General features: G+C 35.7%; 1 protein-coding gene across 1 annotated transcript in view; it reads left to right on the forward strand.

Annotated features, from left to right (window-relative positions):
• ADGRV1 (adhesion G protein-coupled receptor V1) overlaps window positions 1–23,976 on the forward strand; it is a 556,842-nt gene that overhangs the window by 385,372 nt on the left and 147,494 nt on the right. The window lies entirely within an intron of this gene.

Raw genomic sequence — 23,976 nt, forward strand, 5'->3', positions numbered from 1 at the left:
AGGCGTGAGCCATCATGCCCAGCCTAGTTTTTCAGTATTTTAGCATTTTAGTATTTCAGCATTATATTTTACTTTAGATATGCTAAACAAATCTTTATTATAACCTACTCTGATTATCCTGTTTCTGAACTGAATTACCAGTTTTACCAAATCATCTGAAAACAATCTAATTTTGCAAGCTGTATTAGAAGAAATGTTATTAATATAGAGGACAAATCACTATTCTAAATTAGAACTAAGTAGAAGTAATTGTACTGTATGGGAAATATGATATCATATGAGAGTCTTTATTTTCATTAAATTATTTTAAAAGAGAATCATGAAAAAAGTGTTTATTAGAAAGCACATTTACTTACTGTTTGAGGAGTGAACAGAGTCACTATTCATCTTTGAAAAAAAATGTCAAGATCTCTTCATGCATTTGCTCAGTTAGGGCTATATTACTGCTTGTGGGTGCACATGTACACACATACAGAAATACAAATACATCACATAAAAATAGCAACCTTAGACTAGCATTTTCTATCTATCTATTCAGACCCTAAAATTAAAAAATCTTGAAAGTACCCTTGCTTATGAAGTCTTCTTAGAATAATAGAATCTAAGGGTTGGAAAATGTCTAACTTGCCTTAATAAAGTTTCCCACACATCCTTGAAAACCTATCATGATTCGAATTCTCATTCAAAGGCTTGTTAGCTCCTTCACATTTTTATTCTAAACATGCTCAGTATATCTGACTTTTTGTGGAAATTAATTATACAATTCTACTAATACCTTGTTCTCTTCACTTGATATACAGTATTATCACTCTAAGCAACAACCTTAGCTTTTCTGATTTTTCTCTCATAGCTTTAAATACTACTATTTTGATGTACTGAAAGACTTCCCCCTACCTTGCAGAAGGGTTGAGTTGGAAAAGAGAACAGAGTCATATCCCAAGTGAAAATGCATAAGAAAGATAATGGAAAACTCGAATGCATTTTTAGGATGAAACAAAAAAAATCAAAGAAACTCCATCTTAGCAGTGGGCGTTTTCAAGCTGCAACTTCAAATCACCATAATTACCCATTCATTCTTTGCCACTTTTCTAAGTGGAAAAATCTGAGAAACTCTATTGTGTACATATTCAATTATACTACTAATAGTATTATTTTATATGTCACTCACCCTTTGCTCTTATTTAGAAGAGCATTTCCCTTCTCTGCCAAGTGATTTCTTACTCAACTTTCAAGGTCTAGTTCAAAGATTGTTATTCTATGAGACGTTCTCAGGACACCTCAAGAAAAATTAATGGTGTCTCTTTCTTCTTTTTAATGCCTTTAACCCCTATTTTGTCATTTAGAAGATACCTTATAGTTAAATATTTATCTCTGATAAATAAATATTAGGTTATAATATTTATAAAGGCAGTGTCTCATTCTTCTTTGTAATCCAGGAACCTATCCTTAGAGTGTTGTGCTGGTAAATGTTTAACAGCTGACTTCTGGGGTCAGGAAACAACTGACTTGGAGCATCAGTTAATTTCTATGTTCTAAATGCTCCCAACATGGTGGCTACCAATGCAGAATCACTGATCACAGAGTTGGAAAGAGATGCATAATGGCACACTATTCTGGGGCATTTCTACTAGTCAAATATAATAGATGCATGAACAATAATAAAATGTAGCCAAATAATTAAGAAGTCATGAGTTTTCAGTATTTATTACCTTTGCTTTTAATCTAATTAATTGTAAGTCTGTATAATTTTACTTTTCATTTATTTATTTATTTATCTATTTTGTTGAGACAGAGTCTCACTCTGTCACTCAGGCTGGAGTGCAGTGGCGTGATCTCAACTCACTGCAACCTCTGCCTCCCGTGTTCAAGTGATTCTTGTGCCTCAGCCTCCCGAATAGCTGAGATTATAGGCATGTACCACCACACCCAGCTAATTTTTGTATTTTTAGTAGAGAGAAGGGTCTCACCGTGTTAGCAAGGCTGATCTCAAACTCCTGACCTCAAGATATCCTCCCATCTCGGTCACTCAAAGTTCTGGGATTACAAGTGTGAGCCACCGCGCATGGCCCATATTATTTTAAATAATGACAGTGTTTAATAACTGGTTCACCAAATTCTTGAAAATTTGACAGTTGCTTCTCATAGAGCTAGTACAAACCAGCCCCAGCACAGTATTTTACATGGTTCCTTGACAGTGAATATTGACAAATCACGACACACATTTTCAGAGGGTTCTAGAAAAAAATGTATATTTGTAGTGGAGGAGGAACACTAATTCTGACCCTTAAATTGATACTCATGTTATCCTCAGATAATTTGTTGCATTTATATGCAGCTTGCTATCTCTTCAATTCATAAAAATTCTCGAAATGTGTTGTTCTTAGAAGTAAATCACAGAGTAACACAAAGACTGTTGTTGATCATTCCCTGAGTTCTTTCAAGCATGACATGTTCCTTTGTATAGATATGAGGTCAAAGGGAGCAACTGTGACTTTCTACTCACAGAATCTAGGCAAAATGGTCTTTCATCAAGGAAGATGATAAAGAGAATAAATGTTGTATCAAGAATTGTTGGGATTTCCTCAGATAAAAACCCTTATAAGCTCATTATTGCAATTCTGCCACAAGTCTCAGATTGTCCTTACTGGTCCTATTGGAGTCAATTGAAACAGGGCAAGGCAAATAATACAGCTCTGGTGTGTTCCAAAAATAACAGAATGACTTACTGTTATCTGTCCCTTGACATGAAATTAGATATTTCTGAGAGATTTCAGAATAAATTTTATTTTTTATTCTAAATATTCACACATGTAATATTTGCTCTGTCATGTAGTAAATATTTAGAACCATATAATGAAAAATAATTGAAAATTTTCTTTTGTAAAAGCTATAACTTTTAAGTATGATTTTAATAAAAGACTCATTTAAGTTTTTTTCTATTTTATAGTAGCTAGAGAAATTAATTAGTCATGTCATGAACCAAAGCGATATAATACATGTTTATAAAATTGTACTTTAGTATCTACCAGAATAAATTGGGTGGATTTCAAAACACTCTATCACAGCCCTTTAGATATTTATAGTCAAGGAAAAAGAGAAACTGAAAGCATCAGAAAATTATGGACATGCATTTTAATATGTTTCAATAAGTTAAGGATAGTTATATAAATTATAAGTACAAATTTCATGTGTTTCTTAAAACACCACAAATTGGTTTCATTTCTGAGTTCCATTAAGGAATTATAGAGCAAAAAAAAAAAAAAAAAATGTTGACTCGATTATGTCACCCTGGTAATTACTCTCATCATCTTAGCATTTCATTCATAAGAATTGGCCTATAGTGAATTACAAACACAATAGTTTTAAACATGAATTACTAAAAACTGTCCAAGATAGGAAGTCGATATTAATAAGGGAACAAAATGAATGGGGATGCATAAAAGCTAGCTGCAACATGACACACAGGCTTCCTAAGAAATAAATAATGAGCTAATTCACCATTTCTGAGAAGCAGTAGTTTCATACGCAGTTCCTGGGGTGGATCAAAAGAACCACCTAAATATGAGCACACATCTATCCATCTTCTAAAAGAAGAGGAAATACTCAACTATACACAAAGGCTGTGTTAAAACACCAGGCTTGCTCTCAGAAATCAGATAATCTTTGAGTCACTTTTCATTGACTTTTGTTTGGCCTGTGCAGACATATTTATGAATTGTAAGAGAAGCTTAGTTTTTCTCTGAGTCCTAAAATATTTGAAATAGAGATATCAAGTTCTCTTTTGTTTAGCTGAATTTTTAGTGGACCAAAAATAAAATGAAAGGTTTTAGGTCAAAGATATTTTCATACATTAAACCCACCAGGAAATGAGTACTTTAAATGACAGTCACCCCATAATACAAAGAAACGTTGTCTGATTTATCTGAAATAGTAAATTATGTACTACTTACACTGGAAACCTTCTGTAAATTTTCTATAAGTTAATCAAAATTTGCATCCTAAGAATCACTTCATTCATTTAAACTGTATTGATCTTAATCTCTGAAAATGTTCTGAAATTTTTGAAATTTATTTAATAATTATTAGACAAAGTAATAATTTCTCAGTGCTGTATACTATATTGTAATAGTTGATTTACCTCTCTTTCTTTCCCACAAGACTATAAGTTCCTGAAAATAGAATCCCATGTTATTGGATTTTCAGCGTAGTGCACGTAAACTCACGATTTGATAAATGAATGATTTCTTAGAAAAAGATATTGAATTCAATTTATGTTACAAATGTTATGCATAGAAAAAAATGTAGAACAATATATATCAATTTACTAATAGTAGCTTTCTCTAGGAAATGAGATGGGGAAGGGGTATTAGGAGTACTTTACTTTCTGCTTTATATTTGTCTGATTGTGTTCATTACAACCTTGCTTTACTACTTTCATAATAAAAATGATGAAAACATAAAAAAGTTGTACCTTAAAGTTAGTAGATGAAAAACTTGACAACCATGCAGCTTTTTGTTAATGTTTATGGTATAGTCTTCACTAAATTGTATTACCACTTATTTTTTAAGAAAAATTGGATTTGAATATTTTTGTAGTTAAGAACATGTCATTTCTAGTTATTTTCTGATGTTTTGGATTCATCTTCTCTTCACAGTTCTGTGTCTGTTTCTCTTTCTTCCAGAGTTATCAGTTTCCTTATTTTGTCATCATCACTCTAATAAGCGGTAAAAAGCCCTACTGCCTAGAGTCTAGGAAATTTCCCTCCATATTTTACTTCATCTATTTAAAATATTATGATCTTCAGAATACTTTTGTAGATCTTCTATATGTATTAGCATATTAATATATTATGTGTATCTCTAACATCCCTAATCTATAAAACTAGAAAATGGTGAATTTAAATTTCTGTGTTCTTCCTCTGACATTGCCTATATTTTCCATTCACAAAGGCTTTTCCTGTTTAGATTTGGTAAGGCTAGGAAAAACAAGCAGTGGTAACAGAATGGTTTTGTAGTTAATAGAGCTACTTTATTATCTTAGAATTGCATTTCATGGATAGGAGTAGCAATTAACTGATGAATCCATTTGCACCAAAACACTTTTCTCCCTGGGAAATGAGCTACAATTTCCTTCAACACTGAAAATTCTCCCAGGTATCTGAGCTTAGCTTGACTTCATTCCCCACCCCTCTCTTCACAGCTAATAAAATAAACCTTTCTTTTTTATTAACCATTACAGCGTATCTCACATTTAACCTTTCCTTTTCATTCCCGCTATTATCGCTTAAATCCAGGACCTGAAATATAAACGACTTCAATAGCTTGCTAACGATGTTCAGTTTTTCTTTACGTTGGGACTAGGTTGTTCTAGCTTCCCCTATTGTCATTCACCTGGTAACTAGTTTCCTACTTACTCCTAAATAAAATTTGATTTCCCTTAAACCAGTGTTCAAGGTCCCTGGATACCTTTCAGCTTGGTCTATAACTGTTAGACATTCCATTTGTTCCAGTCTAGTTGGAATACTTGTTATTACTCCCCTTTCAACAACTTACGCTTTCCTTTCTCTACCCATTTTCTTATACCATTTGTATTAATAAGTTGCCTTCGGTTCTCATTTATCATCTGTCTACTAAAATCTTATATTCTTTAGACCTTTAGATTCTTTAGGGTTAAATACCATGACCTTCTAGAAGCCTTGCTTCATTTCCATTATAGGTGGGTTATCTCCCTATGAATAGCTTTCTATTTGTTTGAACTGTCTTATGACACTAACCACGTATTTTCTCGTATAATTTGTATGCTCTCCTCCCATTACTTTCTCTACTTCCTATGTATCAGTAGTGTTCTCAATGCTGAGGGAAAAGTGGAAAACAAGAAGCAGTTTGCTTCCCTCCTGCGACAGGGTCCATGGTAGTGTATATTCATAAATGTTTAAAATAAATAATTTTATACATATATATGTTTTTAATTCTTTTTTAAACTTCTACTTTAGGTTCAGGGATACATGTGGAGGTTTGTTATGCAGGTAAATTTGTGTCATGAGGGGTTGTTGTAGATATTATTTCAGGTATTAAGCCTAGAACCTGATAGTTATTTTTTCTGCTGCTCTCCCTCTTCCCACCTCCACCTTCAAGTAGATGCCAGTGTCTCTTGTTCCCTTCTTTGTGTTCATGAGTTCTCATCATGTAACTCCAATTTATAAGTGAGAATATACAGTATTTGGTTCTCTCTTTCTGCATTAGTTTGCTAGAGATGATAGCCTCCAGCTCCATTCTTGTTCTCACAAAAAGAAAAAAAAAAAAAACATGATCTTGTTCTTTTTTATGGCTGCATAGTATTCCGTGGTGTATATGTATCACATTTTCTTTATCCAATATGTCACTGATGGACATGTACGTTGATTCCATGTCTTTGCCATTGTGAACAGTGCTGCAGTGAACATTCATGGGCTTGTGTCTCTATGATAAAATGATTTCTATTCCTATGGATATATACCAAGTAATGGGATTGCTGGGTTGAATGTTAGATCTGCTTTTAGTTCTTTGAGGAATCACCATACAGCTTTCCACAATGGTTGGACTAATTTACATTAGCACCAACAGTATATAACTATTCCCTTTTTTTTGGCAACCTTGCCAACATCTGTTATTTTTTTTCTTTTTGCCTTTTTAATAATACCCATTCTGACTGATGTGAGATGGTATCTCATTGTGGTTTTGATTTGCATTTCTCTAATGATCAGTGATATTGAGCTTTTTTTCATATGGCTGTTGGCTGCATGTGTGTCTTCTTTTGAAAAGCACCTGTTCATGTCCTTTGCCCACTTTTTGATGGGGTTGTTTTCCTCTTGTAAATTTAAGTTCCTTATAGATGCTGGGTATTGAACCTTTGTCAGTTGCATAATTGAAAATTTCTTCTCCCATTCTATAGGTTGTCTGTTTACTCTGTTGATAGTTTCTCTTGCTTTGCAGAAGCTCTTAAGTTTAATTAGATCCCATTTATCAATTTTTCCTTTTGTTGAGATTGCTTTTGTTATCTTTGTCACGGAAATTTTGCTCATTTCTGTGTCTAGGATGGTACTGCCTAAGTGGTTTCCCAAGGCTTTTATAGTTTTGGGTTTTACATTAAGTTTTTAATTCATCTTGAATTGATTTTGTGTATAGTGTAAGGAAACAGTCCAGCTTCAATCTTCTGCATATGGCTAGACAGATATCCCAGCACCATGTATTGAATAGGAAGTCTTTTCCCAATGGTTCGTTTTGGTCAGCTTAGTTAAAGATCAGATGTTCATAGGTATGGCCTTAGTTCTGGGCTCTCTATTTTGTTCCATTGGTCTATGTGTCTGTATCTGTACCAGTACCATGCTGTTTTTCTTACTGTAGCCTCATAGGTAATCCCATTCACAATTTCTGCACACACACACACACACACACACACACACACACACACCCTCAGAAATATAGCTAACCAGGCAGGTGAAAGACCTCCCAGGGATCCACCTTCTTGATCATGGTGGATTGGCTTTTTGATGGTGCTGCTGAATGTGGTTTGTAAGTATTTTGTTGAGGATTTTTGCATCAATGTTCATCAATGATATTGGGGTAAAGTTTTCTTTTGTTATGGCTCTGTCAGGTTTTGATATCAGGATGATGATGGCCTCATAGAATGAGTTGGGGAGGAGTCCTTCCTCCTCAATTTTTTAGAATAGTTTCAATAGAAATGGTACCAGCTCTTCTTTGTACATCTGGTAGAATTTGGCTGTGAATCCATCAGGTGCTGGGCTTTTTTTGGTTGGTAGGCTATTTATTACTTACTCCGTTTTTCTTTCTGATTCAGTCTTGGGAAGGTGTATGTGTCCAGGAATTTATCCATGTTTTCGAGGTTTTCTAGTTTGTGTGTGAAGGTATGTTTGTAGTAGTTTCTGATGATAATTTTTGGTAACATCCCCTTTTTTATTTCTAATTGTGTTTATTTGGATCTTTTTCCTTCTTTATTAATCTAGCTAGTGGCATATATATCTTAGTAATTTTTTTGAAAAACCAACTCCTGGATTCATTAATCTTTTGGATCATCTTTTGTGTTTTGATATCTTTTAGTTCAGCTGTGATTTTGGTCATTTCTTGTCTTCTGCTAGCTTTGTGGTTCATTTGTTCTTGCTTCTCTGATATTTGAGTTGTGATGTTAGGTTTTTAATTTGAGATCTTTCTAACTTTTTGATGTGGGCATTTAGTGCTATGAATTTCCCTCTTAGCACTACCTTACCTGTGTCTCAGAGATTCTGGCATTTTGTACCTTTGTTCTCATTAGTTTCAAAGAACTTTTTGATTTTTGCCTTGATTTCATTATTTACCCAAAAATCATTTAGGAGCATATTGTTTAATTTCCATGTAATTGCAAGATTTTAAGGAATTTTCTTAGTCTTGACTTCTATTTTTACTGCACTGTGGTTTGAGTGTGTGTTTGGTATGATTGTGGTTCTTTTTCATTTGCTGAGGACTGTTTTATGTCCAATTATGTGGTTGATTTTAGAGTATGTGCCATGTGGCAATGAGAAGAATGTATGGTCTGTTATTTTAGGGTGAAGAGTTCTCTAAAGGTCTAGAAAATTCATTGGGTTCGACTTTGAGTTCAGGTCCTGAATATCTTTATTAATTTTCTGCCTCAGTGATCTAATACTGTCAGTGGAGTGTTGAAGTCTTCCACTGCTGTTGTGTGGGAGTTTATGTTTCTTTGTAGGTTTCCAAGCTTTATGAACCTAAGTGCTTCTGTGTTGGGTATGTATATATTTAGGATGGTTAGGTCTTTTGTTGAATTGAACCGTTTACCAATATTTAATGCCCTTCTTTGTCTTTTTTAGTCTTTGTTGGTTTAAAGTCTGTTTTGTCTGAAATTAGAATTGCAATGCTTGCTTTTTTCTGGTTTCCATTTGCTTGGTAGATTTTCCTCCATCCCTCCATTTTGAGCCTATGGGTGTCATTTTGTGTGAGATGGGTCTCTTGAAGATAGCATACAATTGGGGCTTGCTTTTTAATCCAGCTTGCCACTCTGCCTTTAGTTGGGGCATTTAGCTTGTTTATATTCAAGGTTAATATTAATATGTTTGAATTTGGTCCTGTCATTGGATTGTGAGCCGGTTATTATTCTGGCTTGTTTATGTGGTTGCTTTAGTGTGTCATTGGTCGGTGTATTTAAGTGTGTATTGTATTAGCTGGTAGCAGTCCTTCCTTTCTCTATTTAGTGCTCCTTTCAAGATCTCTTGTAAGACAGGCCTGGTGGTAATGAACTCCCTCAACATTTGTTAATTTGAAAAGGATCTTATTTTTCTTTGCAGAGGAAGCTTAATGTGACTGGATATGAAATTTTAGTTGAAGATTTTAAAATATTTTTTAAATTATTAATTAGCTTTTAACTGGCTGATTTGTGCCATGCCATGCCTTAAAATGACAAACGTCTTGTATTTTTTTAAAGATTTACTCATTATCTGGTTTCAGGTATTGTGTGGTAGAAAGTTCTTCAGGAATTACCAGACCCTGGAGGGTCCTTGTTCTTACACACTCCAGCCCCCACCCTAGTTCTCAGTCCCTGCAAGCTTCACACACTTGTTAACAAATGCAGAGAAAAATTACCACACATGTGACCCAAGTCATTTTCTTGGTCTGTTTTTCTGTCATAATTTCCTTAAGCTGATTATTGATTAAAAAGAAAACTTTTGGACTTTGGAGGGAGGGGAAATGCTGGCCAATATTCCATGAAAACCATTCACTGTCCTCTGGATCACTAGTAGAAGAAACAGATATGCAATCGTTTAATCCTACCAAAGGTTAGATTGATGAATTTTATGTATCCTGTGGCAAATGGTGAAAATCAGAGATTACTCTAACCTACTCCAGCTTGAGGAGATAGACTAAGTTAAAATAAAATAAAAGATAATGTGATCAAGGAAAAGAAAGTTATTTCATTCATTTTTTGTTGTTCATTAATTCAATAAATATTAAGCACCTTCTATATGCCAATCACTCTAGTAGACACTAGAGATACAGTAATAAAAGAGTCTCTGATACTTATCCTTGGTGACAATAAGAAGAGAAAATACAGGGATGAAAAGGGAATCTAATGAGTGAACAGAGAAACTGATGAGAACTTTAAGATTAATCTAGACTGTAATATGATTGGAAGACCTAGGGATATTCAGGATATAAGTTGAAGAGTTCCAATGGGAGAATCATCTTTGAAACCACTGTTTCCTTGTACTCAGTAGTATCAAGCAGTCAACAAAATTGATACACATATCAAACATGATTTACTACAAGCATGGCTTTCAAAATGGATATATGTGACTCATGAAGAGCCTTGTTTGATTCACTATTGCTAAACTTTCAATTTTGACATATGTATTTTTCATTAAGAGGTGCTGTTCTCTCTTGCAATACTGATTGACCAGCTGCCAAACCACTTAAACTACATTTGGACCACAACTGGCAGAATGTATTCTAATGTGAAAGATAATACAGCGAGTACTTCTTTGTAATTCCATGTTCAAAATGAAAGTAAAAAATAAGCACCAAAAAACACATGATAAATTTTCAACTTAAAATGTACCAGTGTATCCATGAAGGGTCTGTGAAATGTCTTTTGCTTTGCTATCTGAAGGAGAACTGAAGCTGTTTATATTGTGCTGCCACTTCAGCAGTGAGTCAGGAACACTTTATCCTCCCATGGCATGAAGACTGGAAGTGATTGCAGACAAAACAACCAGTCAGAGCACTTATTACATGTTGTTTGGAACTCTGTGCCATGTCTCTTGGTAAATAGGATTTTGTGATAAAAGCATCAAGATGTAGACATGTCACTAGTGATGTGAATTGTTGTTAAGTAGATTCATAAGGTACAAATGCATGTATGCCCTTGGATGTGAATTTACCCCCAGGGCAATGTTTTCCAGCATGTGGTTTTCAGGTAACTTGTATCACTAGAAAATTCCAATCTCTAGGCTCCTTCTACAGAGATTCTTACTTCTCAGGTCTACTGTGGGCCCTGCGTGTCAGCACTTTGAACAAGTCCTCAGAGGATTCTAATGCAGATTGAAGTTTGAAAGCTATGGACCTAGAAGAAAACGAATCACTTCCAATCAGTCAACATAACTAAATTGTTAACAGAAAACTGTAATTTTATGTATTCAACAGTACAAAGTATATATGATATTCTGAAAGAATGTAAAACAAATACATTATATTGAGAGTATTCATAATCTACCCTACTAAGTTTTTAACAAGTACATGCTGGATCTTCTATATTCACTTAGAAAAGGAAAACAATATACAGAGACCTAATAAAGAACCTGGTTCTGAAAGGGAAAGACTTACCTTTTCTCATAGTCTTGAGCATCTCTTTTCCTTCTCTGACCTTGTCTGTTCTGAAAGCTAAATGTCCTACAGGTGGTCCCAGGTGGTCTTCCTAGACAACAGTTCTCCCCGCCCTTAAATATGTGGAGTTAATTGAAGATCCAGACAGCTCAGCTGCAGCTGAATTTCTCAAACAGTTCTCTCTGCTCTACCAGGACCTGGCCAGAGATTCCACGGGAGATGCCATTGGTAAACTGGATATGGGAGATTTACATAGCAGCATAGGAGGAGGGAGGTTTTGGCAAAGCCTCTTCAAGAAAGGTGTTGAAAGAAAGGTTGAGATTTATGTTACTCAATATCTGGACCTCAAGTAGTGTTTGCTTTGGGTTCTTAGGTGTGAAAGGCAACTTTTGCCTTTCTAAAAAGAAGAAACTTGTGAGTCTTTGCATATCATGTTTGCTTTAGGTTAAAGGGGAAAATGCAACTGGTCATTCATTCAAATAAATTAAGAAATTAAGCTTAAATCCTTTTGTTAAATAGTCACATTTGGTTTTCTTTACAAAGCCATCTCCTAAAACAGTTATACTGCTTCAATAAACATCCCTATTTTATGAAGCAAACCTGGGATTCATGCTATTGCAAATGACAGAAATCCAATATAAACTGCAGGGCTTAAGCCTTAAAACTTAAGTTGCCTATGATTGACTGCCTTCAGTCATTACTGAATTGAGAGGTTCAAAATGTCACAGCATTCTGACTTTCACCATCTAGGTGTTGAGCCGATGTTATAGAAATCAGTCATTTCATCACTGTAAGATGCCTTCCTCAGGGAGACAACATAATGACTGGTGGCTTCAGATTCTCATCCTTTCAGCCTACCAGTCCAGAAGAAAGATAGTTTCTCTTTTCAACAGTTGCAACAAAAGTTCTATATAGGAGTCCTGTTGGCTGCATGGATTCAATATCCATCCCTGAACTTATCACTGTGGATAGAAGAGCAGATAACATTGATTGTCCAGGTCATATGCCCATGGCTAGAGCAAGAGCAGGGAGAATGAGGTCAGTTATGATGAAATCATGTAAATTTCAAAGGAAATTCTGAAGTGCTCTTACCGGAACAGGGAATAAATGTCATACTGGCAACTAGCATCTATGTCTGTTATAAGGTACATCATCATAAGTGAGTAGTAAGGAAAGTAGCACTGGGCTTTTTGTGCATCCACCTTTGTGATTGTTATCTACTTTAATCTGATATGGATGACCGTTTTAGCCAGAATGCCTTTAATCACTTTTTCTTGCCTTAAGGCTTATACTATTTGGTAAGTGTGTTATACTTTAGTGCAAAATGATACCAACATTAAGACAGCTCTTTTTGCCCTTGGCTAACAGCAGCAGATGTAATCACTTGAACATTGCTGTACCATGAATTTACTTGGTCTTTCCCTTCTGTAGGGGAAAATTGGATATGATACCACTTGATCCCTCTTTTTATTCATAAGAGTCTGATGATTTGGAAACTGTTTTATGATTATTTTTTAATCCTTAAAATCCTGGGATTTCGGTGATAAATGTCATTCAAACAAATTGGTTGTTAGTGAAAATACTGTTATCTGAGAACATGACCCTTAAAAAAATGATTTTTTTTCTATTTCTTCACATCCAGTTAACTCTTCAGATTCACTATGATTATTTAAATATATGTAGAGTGAAATCTAATTCTTCTGGTGCAGAACATTTTTTTCATTCATTTGTTTAACTATTTCCTACTCTCTCTCTCTCTTCTATCCCCAGGTCTCATGCTTTCTCCCTGTATAATTATTTGAGCAGCTGGAATGTTAAATTGTGCACCCAATAATTGAGGCTGTCTAAGCCTTAGTGATCAAAGTATGTCATGTTTAAGAAAGTTTTAGAAGAAATATGTTTCTAACTATAATTTTTAAGACTTATAGTTATGGCAGATTGGCTATGATTTCTTCCCCATGGATCGCAAATAATGCTCCTATCTGTATAAAGTTAACTAGTTTACATTATTTCTGAGTAAGTCCCAGCAATTGTTCTTGTCAGGCTACCACTGGTGTATGCTTTTGTAAGCTGGCCTTGATCCTAAAGAGTAGGGCTATGAAGCCAACATGTGTCTAGTTCCATTTCTCAACCTTCTAAACTATGTAAGTTTCTTAGTGTTGACATACTCACTGGCCTGCATTATTTAAACAGCTGATCACAGAAAGAAGAACTTGCCAGATAGCTTCCATTTATGTATGACTTTTCATTTTTAAAAGTACTTTCATGTACGTTGTCTCACTTGATTCTCATAACAGATGAGGTCTTACTATCTTAGTTTGCAGTTCAAGAACAGAACTTAGGGACCTTAATGACTTTCACCAGGTTATATAACTAAGAAATGACAGAGTCAGGTCTTTGACTCTGGACTGTCTGTGTTCTTTCCATCATACCATTGCCTGGAATCCATTCCAGCATTTGCAGACAGTGAGACAGAGCTAAGCATGTGTGAAAGACTCACTGCCATTGTGCACATCCATCAAGATGGCTTTGAGGCTGAAGAATGTGCAGGCATCTCAGTTGGAAGGCATGGGAGTGTGATAGAAATTGAGACATTAGGAAGACACTGGAAAAGGAATGAACTGGTAGAAGACATTTTAAAGGATATTAAGCATACTGAACACCACTGCTTTGACATCTAAATCTTTGATATAGTGTTTAAAGGGTACTGACTTTGAGTACAAGTGAGTTCTTGTGCTACTTGTATACAATGCAAGTAAAAGAAGTATTTTCATTGAATGTCATTTCATTTGAAATATGTTTAAGTTTGCCGGGCGCGGTGGCTCACGCCTGTAATCCCAGCACTTTGGGAGGCCGAGGCGGGTGGATCACGAGGTCAAGAGATCGAGACCATCCTGGTCAACATGGTGAAACCCCGTCTCTACTAAACATACAAAAAATTAGCTGGGCATGGTGGTGCGTGCCTGTAATCCCAGCTACTCAGGAGGCTGAGGCAGGATAATCGCCTGAACCCAGGAGGTGGAGGTTGCAGTGAGCCGAGATCGCACCATTGCACTCCAGCCTGGATAACAAGAGCGAAACTCTGTCTCAAAAAAAAAATGAAATATGTTTAAGTTTGAATACATTCAAGCTTACTCATTTCCAGTTTGCTAATATGTAAATGAGAGTTTACTTTTTCCTCTTAAGCCTTTTTTATGTTTTCAAATTTCAATGGAAATTTAAAGCAAATCTTTCCATATCAGAAGCAGACACAAATCAATGCTTTGTATCCCTAACAGCAATTATTTAAAGTCAGTTAACTTATTGTTGGAACTCCGAATTGCAAAAGGAAAATATTTTATCTAACCTAATTTTTGTCTTATTTCTAGAATGTCAATAACAACTGTCGCAAATGATATTTTTGAAGAGTATAATATAAAATGACATTAGGTTGTCAGTTTCACTTACTAGCAAGTAAGACATGACTTGAATTCTAAACGAGGCCTAGCCTACATCTTTCCCTTGGTGGTATTATTTTTCTCTCAATTTCCTCACGATGTTGTATTTACAAAGTTAAGTACAGAAAATCCAATTTGAGAGGCTGGAAGCAGATCAAATGGTTTAATGAGCTCAGCTTTATTTATATTAGGTGGGGAAATCAAAGCTGAGACTAATAATTTCTATGCCCATAAAAGAATAAGAGGCCTAATTAAACCCACACAGTGAACCAGGTTAGAGACTACTTATCTTCCACATTTCCTGTATGAAATAGTCCTGTCCCATCTCATCAGCTTTCATGTGAATCTTTACTAAGAAAGTGCAAACAGAGGTATCTAGCTATCCTGAAAGGATTGCAGTAGGTAGATATAGTGTGGTTGCACCCCTAAATTATTGTATCTGTTGTGGCACAGAAACACAGTGATCCTTCTCCTGGCTTTTGAGAAAATACCTAGGCAGATACAAATTTTATTTCAAAAGAAGAGTAGTGCCTAGATAGAAGGTATCATAATGTCTGCATCTGGAACAGCTGTAACATTTGAAATTCAGATCTAGCTGCTTCGTGTGAGCAGATATCATATATCCAGGGAACAGCCAGTGACGGTCAACTTGTAAATGATTGCCTACCTGTAAGAATGGGTCAGCACCATATTAGCATAGTCTTTAGTCAAGGAAAATGGCAACTGAGAGTATGAATATAGTGATACAGGTTCTAAAATCATACAAACAAATGATAGAACATGTAACTTGACAACTTTTTGAAATTGGAAAAATCACAGTGGAATACCTGGTATAGTAATCAAAGTCCTCCAGACAATTTCATTTTGAACTAGTTAAAATAGCATAATCATTATCTTCTAGCTTTATCTGCTGGATTCAATCATAGAAGATGCTATCCAGTGTGTTTATCAATGCAATCTAGGATCTATGATGACAGATCTTCATGAGTAGAATTTAGAACTAAGTAAACATGGTATTTATGCTAAATCTTGACTTGGGCTTGGGTACATCCAACTGCTCATAGTGTCAGTGGAGCCCAAATGGTGAGACCAGTAAAGTTATCATCAGGGAGAGTTTAGTATGAGCTCCAAAAATTCTCTATGGCTTTTTGCTGCCATAAAAATAGGCAGGAAAAATATTTCAGTGAAAGATTTGATTCAGGGTCTCAATATAGGTTGCCCGCTCCCTGTGCTTTAAGGTTTATGGAAAGAAAAGCCTCGAAGCAATTTTCTAAGTTCTAGATACATGTATAGTCTTATTTGTGTAACTTCTGTAATCAAGGCTAAATGCAGACAGCCAAGAGTTTGGTTTGGCCTGTATTTACTTGAAATGGCTAATACCCATTTACAGGCTCATAAATCTTCAAGTGTTTCCACTGTATGAGTTTGTGAAACCCCACCCCCACTCATGAACAACTAAAATTGGGTCACAGATAAGCTAGATTCCTTGCGGGGAAACGATTTTGGGGAGATGAATATGGTAATTTAGTTTCCCTTAATGTGAGGGATGAATTTGTTCCAACAGGTTTACAAGTTACAGTCTTAGCCTGCAGCTTTCTATGCTGCTATTTTAAAATGTCATATTTAAAGGAGACACAAGAACTAAAAATAAGTAAATTTAGGCATGAAGTCCTAGGGCCTTGGGGTAGGACATTTGGGATCCTATGGATCTTTCAGTAACTATTAAGCCCACAGTTGTCTCAGGGCGGGCTTCTTTTTGTGCGTGGCTTAAAATAAAAATGATTGGTTTTTCCCCATTGAAGATCCCACAGATAAACTTAAGAACTAATGATCTTAATGGAAAAGTGATGCTTAAACAGAAACCTTTCCTTATAAACAAACATATATTGAATTTTCACAGTTAATAAAGCTAGTGCTTAAATAATGAAAGCACTCTTATTCAGAACACCATAATGTGTAGTTAAACAATGAATTTTATACAAGTGCTGTGTACTTTGAGTAAGAAGATTAAATCTAGCTATTCACAAGCTCAGTTAGGGGTAAGATACCAGAGCCCAGGTGAAAAGCACTGAGGTCCTTGTGATAGTGTAAGGAAGTGAGGAAAGTGAGGTGATAAAGTGGGAATGGAAAGGAAAGCAAATACCTGATACCGGAGATAAAGTTATTGCTGTATATTCAGATGAAAAGGTATGTGCTCTCTTTTTCTTTTATTTGGTTTTTGAGTTAGGGTTTATTTTCCTGAATTGTTTAGTTGCCAGAATACTGGGCGAAAGATATTTGGAAATGCTCTCTGGTATCAGGTTTGGAAATACGTCATATCCCCATCCATGGTTTCTATTTCAGAATGACAAAAGGATCCTGGGCCACCCAAGCTCCAGGGCTGGCTTGGCAGGCAGGGAACTCAGGGTCCTAGCAGTGCTTTCCCCTGAAGCCATAAGCAAGGCTCTTGGAGTTACATTTCCTTTTTCGAAAATTCAAGGGGCTATACTGACAAGACATAGGATGAAAACAGAGTATCACTAAAATGCTTCTAAAATATTATCTTCGTTTATTTTTAGAACCTAAATGTAATAACTACTATATAGTTACTTGTAACCTACATGTAACTGAACCTCAGTTCTCTCAAGTTCAAGTTTATCTTTTCATGTTTTTCATCTTGAATAACCACTGTGTCTCAAATTTCAGTACACAGTAGAATCACTTGGCAAACTTAAAAGTAGTACGGACACATAGGCCCAATTCTAAACGAATTTCTGCAGCTAGGGCCTCGGTCCCAAGCATGAGTATGTTCTAAAATCTCCTCAGCTGATTCTGATTTGCAGCAGGATTGAGTTCCTCCTCTCTAGACATTCATGCCTGTAACATCTGTTTATCTCAAGTAGTTATTCTTTTGGTGATCTTAGCCATTGCTTCCATTGTATGGCCAGCCTGTCTAGTGTTGGATGACTTTGAGACAGAGGAGAATGACAATGAAATTGAAGGTTCGGGCATTTTCAGCCTGAAGGAAGAAAGGAAGCATGTTAATAATATCCTGTTTTAGAAACAGAAGCAACCTCTGTATGCCTGAATCATTTTAGTAGGTTAATAAACCCTAAATATTGCTCTATTAACTGCTCTCCTTACTCTGCCAACATTTAGGATTTGAAAACATTAAACCCTTGTTTACATCCTGTATAAATCAGCATTGATTTGTTTCTCTCCTGGGATTTAGTTAAAAGCAGTACTCAGTTGCACACACATTTTACAAAACTGAACTACACGAAATAATTTTAAAATGTAAAGTAAAATTCCTAATCCCTAAAAAAATGCCCCTGATTGTATGCATACTTCATAATAAAGGGTCCAGGGTTCCACCAAAACTTTTGTTGTTGTTGTCAAAAAAAAACCTTACTTTGTTCTCTTAGATACAAACTATAGCATGAGTGTTCTCCCTAGGGTTTAGAATGCTGCTTATTGCTTTAATGGGCTAAAGTTAAATCTTTCCTTTCAGTAGAAGGCATGCTCTTTAAATTTCTTGCCAGGCTAAGTGGCACATGAGACAATTTATATCCACTAAGATTTCAGTGACTTGATGCAATAGCCTTGGCAACAAAATTATACCAAATGAAAAGCATCAAATAGCGCAGTATGGTGTTCATAGCCAGTGGGTCTCACCCGTCAACTTCCCTGGGATTTGTGCCAAGGTAAAAGGCTTTAGAGTTTCCACTGCTACTTCTTGGTTACAAGCTTGGTTATAAGCTACTTCTTGCTTGTAAGCAAGCTTCTCTGACCAGCACTGGCAACCTTGAGACCACTCCCAATTCATCATCACAAAACACCTGCCACACATTAATTACAGTATAACTCCTGTTCTGCATAATTCTCCCTCTCTCTAAGATTCCCCTGCTTTTCTGTTCTGTTTTCCACTTACTCCTCTTACTCACAGTTTCCCACCTCTTCTCCCATGCAGAATATAACTTGCATAAAAATCACACAAGTAGTCAAAGGACAAAGTCAGGAGCTAGCATATTACGGAAACAATAATATGGCCTAAGGGCAAAAGAAAGACTTTTTTTTAGGCCATGTCTTATATAAGCCAGATATAAGCATTTTAATACAATTATCAAAATAGATGCATAACTACTACCCAAAAAGAATATGGGATTTAGTATAAAAATCAGTGACCTTTGTGGACATAGAGGTGAAATAACAGACATAATTACTTTTTAATACATATGATCGTTTTTCCTGTTTGTGAGACATAAAGGAAGGGCATGCTGTCAGATAAAACAGTTTGTCAAGAGACTGCCACAGGCAAAAGACATAGCCAGTAGAGTGCCCATCCCCTACCCTTCTGCTGTACATTCAGAATGGCAGCCTGGGAACCAGGGGATCACCAATCAGCAACAGAGAAAAGGGCCACCAAACCTACACATTTTCATTTCCATTGCATTCATTCTAGTTACTTTCACTGATAATCGAAACAGGGAGGTGAACCAAAGCTGTTTTACTGTTGTTGTTTCACTGTGATCAATCCAGAAACTATGAATATGCTGTTAAGAGTAAGCGTGGCAGGTGAGCTTCAACACGTGAAAACATCTCAGTTCTCAACAAGGCAAGAGTGACAGACTTGAAGAGTTAGGCATAGTTTACTGATGAGATAATATTCAAGAAAATGCCATCTAATAATAATGGCAGTAATACATAAGTGCTTACTACTAAGTGCTACAGTGAAATAGTACTATTATCATTACCATCCCCATTTTAAAAATGAGAAAACAGATAAAAAAAATTTACATCAAATTAATGCAAAGTCCCACAGCTAGCAATACATAACTTAGCTGGTATTGAACCTGCTCCAGGGTCCTTGCTTTGGACCATTAGGCCATGGTTCTGTTAACCTTTGTGAAACTTCTGTGCCTTAAAAACAAGATTAAATATTTGCAAATGCTTTAGAGCTGAACAGCATGATGCCAGGAAATGAAATATGAAATATTTCATTTGAGCAGGACATAAAACAATGCCTTTCAAAAAAATAAGCCAGTTAAAGATCATTTCACTGCTTTGTTACTTTGTAAATATTAATTAAGCCTCCATTCTAAAATCCTGCCTTTCAATTACAAAATAATATTTTTCTTCTATCTCAGTACGATTCCCTTTCCCTACATTCCAACATAGGTCCTGAAAAGTGAACAATTTCAAGATTAAACCTCTATTCTTGATATTGAAGAACAGTGGGAAATAAGTACACACTATTAAATAGACATGACTTTGTCTTGGTACCTCCTTGGATTTCATTTATGGAGGGAAAGTGGAAGCTCTTGGGGAGGCTTCATAGCACTTTGAACATGAGCATTCCTGAACTCATAGGCAACAGAGCCATTTGTGCTGTGAGTGGATTTTGGAGGAGTGCCAAAAAGACCTGGCAGGTAACAAAAGATGGTAACACTGAAGGCCTCAGTTAAAATGTGTAAGATATAAGTAAGAATTAATGTCTTCATAAAGATAAGTTAACCTCAGCTTTTATACGGTGGTGAGAATAGGACCAGAGACTCACGGTTCCAGAAACCAGTCCTTTCTCTGCCATTAAGAACTGTCTGTCTAGGTCGGGTGCAGTGACTCATGCCTGTAATCCCAGCACTTTGGGAAGCTGAGACAGGTGGATCACTTGAGGCCAGGAGTTTGAGACAAGCCTGTCCAACATGGAAAAACTCCATCTCTACCAAAAATAGAAAAATTAGGCAGGTGTGGTGGTGCACACTTGTAGTCCCAGCTATTCGGGAGGCTGAGGCAGGAGAAGTGCTTGAATTTGGGAGGCAGAGGTTGCAGTGAATCAATATTTTGCCACTGCACTCTAGCCTGGGCAACAAGTGAGACATAGTCTCCAAAAAATAAAAATAAATAAACTAACTAGAGGAAAGGAGCAATCTCTCTCTCAGTTCTTCATCTTCTAATCCATACAACGAATAATGGACTAAATAACATTTGCTAACCTCTTTGATAATCAAACAGATGAAGTTCCTGGACCCCTAGTTTTACAGGTTGAAAACTTGTAGATTAAATCCCTCAAACTCTTTACAATGCCTACACTGGTGATTTTTGTTTATTTGCAGCGCTGAGAAGTTGACATACAGTGAGTGTATTTTTTTGTTTGGCAAGATGGCAAGGCCAGCCCAGAACATTGAAAGATATGAAAACAGCATGAAAAGGAAAGTCAAGAAGGCTACTGGGCTAGTTAGGACAGGCACTCTGGAAAAAGGGCAGTCACTGAGGAGATGGCTTTGCTCTGTGCTGAAGGCAAACTGGAATGAACTGACAATTTTGCTTGCAGGAGAGGGGGTGATGAAGAGTTTAGTTTTTGCTGTCCTGCTTTAGTGTACTATGCTTTATACGTTGGTCCAGACTATCTAATCAGGATCTCATTAAGGGAAAGCTTAGCATTGTTTGAGTTCTCTTTCCCACAGCAGAACTAAAAGTAAACAGCAGCCAAAGATAAACAAGGAGCATTGCTTTTTCCTGTGTTGTACAATAGTAAGTCTAATTTATTGACAATTATTGTTGGTAGTATAAATACTGAATCTGAGATGAACTTTGCAAAGAGCCTGCTGGTTTCTAAGCTTTACCAAGCCAGCAGACTTTCTTTTGTTGCTAAGAGAATTTTTTTTCCAGATTAGGATTTCTTAAATAGCAGGCTTTGTATGCTGGAAGACACAAGTGACCCACTTGCTACTCAGGTCCAGCTTTTTTAAAAAAAAAAAATTCTTCAAATCAGTGAATGGTTGAACTTCAACTTTTCTCTGCTGTTATTTCTTGTAAAAGAAGTAGAGAAGATAGATTTATGAGTAAAGAATGGAGCTTCTGCTTCTGAATCCTCCTTTGAGGTCATCTGAGTCATGGTTTAGGAAAGAATTCCTACCAAAATCCCTGAAACAATGAACCAATTCCATTGTTCCCTCTTCTCCCTCATATCCAGCTATCCCCATAAGCCCAGAGAGACGACCTGACCCCATAGAAGCAAAGGTGCCCTGGATTATAGACCTGGTTTGTGAAAGAAAATTGTGTTTACCCAGATCTGCCTCACAGTTCTTTCTTGACTGACTGCTTATTTATTTCTGGCTGTATTTACAAAAGACTTTAGGCTAGCTTTGATATCCTTAAAGTTGGTCTTGGTATCTTTTCATTTTTCTCTTTTTTGTCTGGCCTACTCCACACCCTGCCCCTAAACATATTTTCTTAGTATTTATGCCCATTTACTCATGACCACTTATATAATATACGAGATCTATCCTACTCATGCTGCAATATCTTGCCCTACTCCAGTTTTAAGACATCTCTACCATCAAGGACCAGCCTCTTTAAACACTACCTATTCCAGGCAGATTTATCATGACACTCAACATGTCTGAGCCAAAGTCCAAGTGAAAACACTAGATTTTTTTTAAATAGAGTCTTGCTTTGTTCTGTCACTGAGGCTGGAGTGCAGTAGTGCAGTCATGGCTCACTGCAGCCTTGAACTCCTGAGATCAGGGAATCTTCTAGCTTCAGCCTCTTGCGTAGCTAGGACTACAGGTACACATCACCACTTGGCTAAGTATTTTTAAATTTTTATTTTATGGTGGAGACAGGTTTTGCTATGTTGACCAGGCTAGTCTTGAACTCATAGGTTAAGTGGTCCTTCTGTTGGACTTCCCAAAGTGATGGGATTACAGGCATGAGCCACCACACCCGGCCAAAAGTATTAAAACTTTTTTCTTTAGGGTTTTTACAAAGAGATTTATGTACGATTCCACCCCACATTCTACTTCTTCACATTGTGAATGCTGGTCTATATTCTTTCCATCTATCTTTTTATATTCTTCATGAACTACATAGAAAATAATTTATGCAAATGTACCTATCCTTCAGCAATTTGCCTGTTTAATCAATATAATGTTTTAGAGGTGATTCCAAATGATACGCATACCTTTAGTTGACTCATTTAAATTATTACATTTTATGCCAAGGTATGAATATGATACAATTTATTTATCTATTATCTATTAATTTATTAGTTATTAATAGATAGAAATGTAGATTTTCCTGAATTTTTCATTGTTATTAACAGTAGTTCAATGAACACATTTCTAGATATATATGTGCAAATATTCTCTGTAACATGTAACTAGAAATAAAGTGGCTTGACCTCATGTAGATATATCTTAAATATTAGTAGATATTGACAAATTACTCTAAAAAATGGCTGCAACAATTTATACATAACCAGCTGTGTTGAAAAATACCCTCACAGCTTCGCCAACACATGGTGTCTTGCTCTTTCAAATAGTTGTCCAACAATTTTTTTCTAATAGGTTGTTTATTTTTGCTTATTGATTTGTAAAAATTTATTTTATAAATATAATCATTTGTCAATTAAATATGTTGCAAATATCTGCTTCTAGTTTTTGTTGTCTTTTAAATTCTGTGTATCAAGTGAAGTATTCAAGTTTGATACAGTCATATTAACCAGTATTTTCCTTAACTCTTGATTACAAAAATCACCTACAGTATTTCAATGTCATACTCTCTTATAGTGTTTCTAAAATACTTAAAGGTTTTTTGTTTACACTTAGATATTTTATTCATCTGGAATGTATTTTTGTGAATTATGTCAAGGAAGGATCTACTTTTTAAAAATAATAACCAATTGTCTCAAGAGTATTTATTAAGTAATATCTTTCCCCATTTACTTGGTCATATACTAAAATTACCATTCACATGTGGGTAGGCTCTCTCTTCTGTTGCATTTGCTTATCCCTGCACCAACACCATACTCTTTTAACTGCTGTATGATATTTCTCCTTTAATCTGCTAATGATGAGATTATATTAATAGATACCAAATATTAAAGTCTTTGAAATGCTTAGATAAACCCTTTTAGTCCACTCTTGGATTCAAATTATTAATATTTAATTCAGGTTTTTGAATGTACATTCTAAGCAAGGCAGGTTTATAATTATTCTTTCTCATATGTTTTTGGTTTCTTGGTGTCTAAATTATAACATAAAAATGAAGTGGTGATAAATGGTACAATTTGTTTAAGATGGGATTCTTTGTGCATAAAGATTTGTTTAACTTTTGCTCGTAAAACTTGATTGATTTTAGAGGTGTAGGATGAATTTTGACTCTGTTTTCTTCAATAATTTTTGGTCTAGCTATG

The sequence above is a fragment of the Aotus nancymaae genome, unplaced genomic scaffold (genome assembly GCF_030222135.1).
Source record: "Aotus nancymaae isolate 86718 unplaced genomic scaffold, 86718_ANA_hifiasm-v0.15.2.pri h1tg000014l, whole genome shotgun sequence".
NCBI classification, from domain to species: domain Eukaryota; kingdom Metazoa; phylum Chordata; class Mammalia; order Primates; family Aotidae; genus Aotus; species Aotus nancymaae.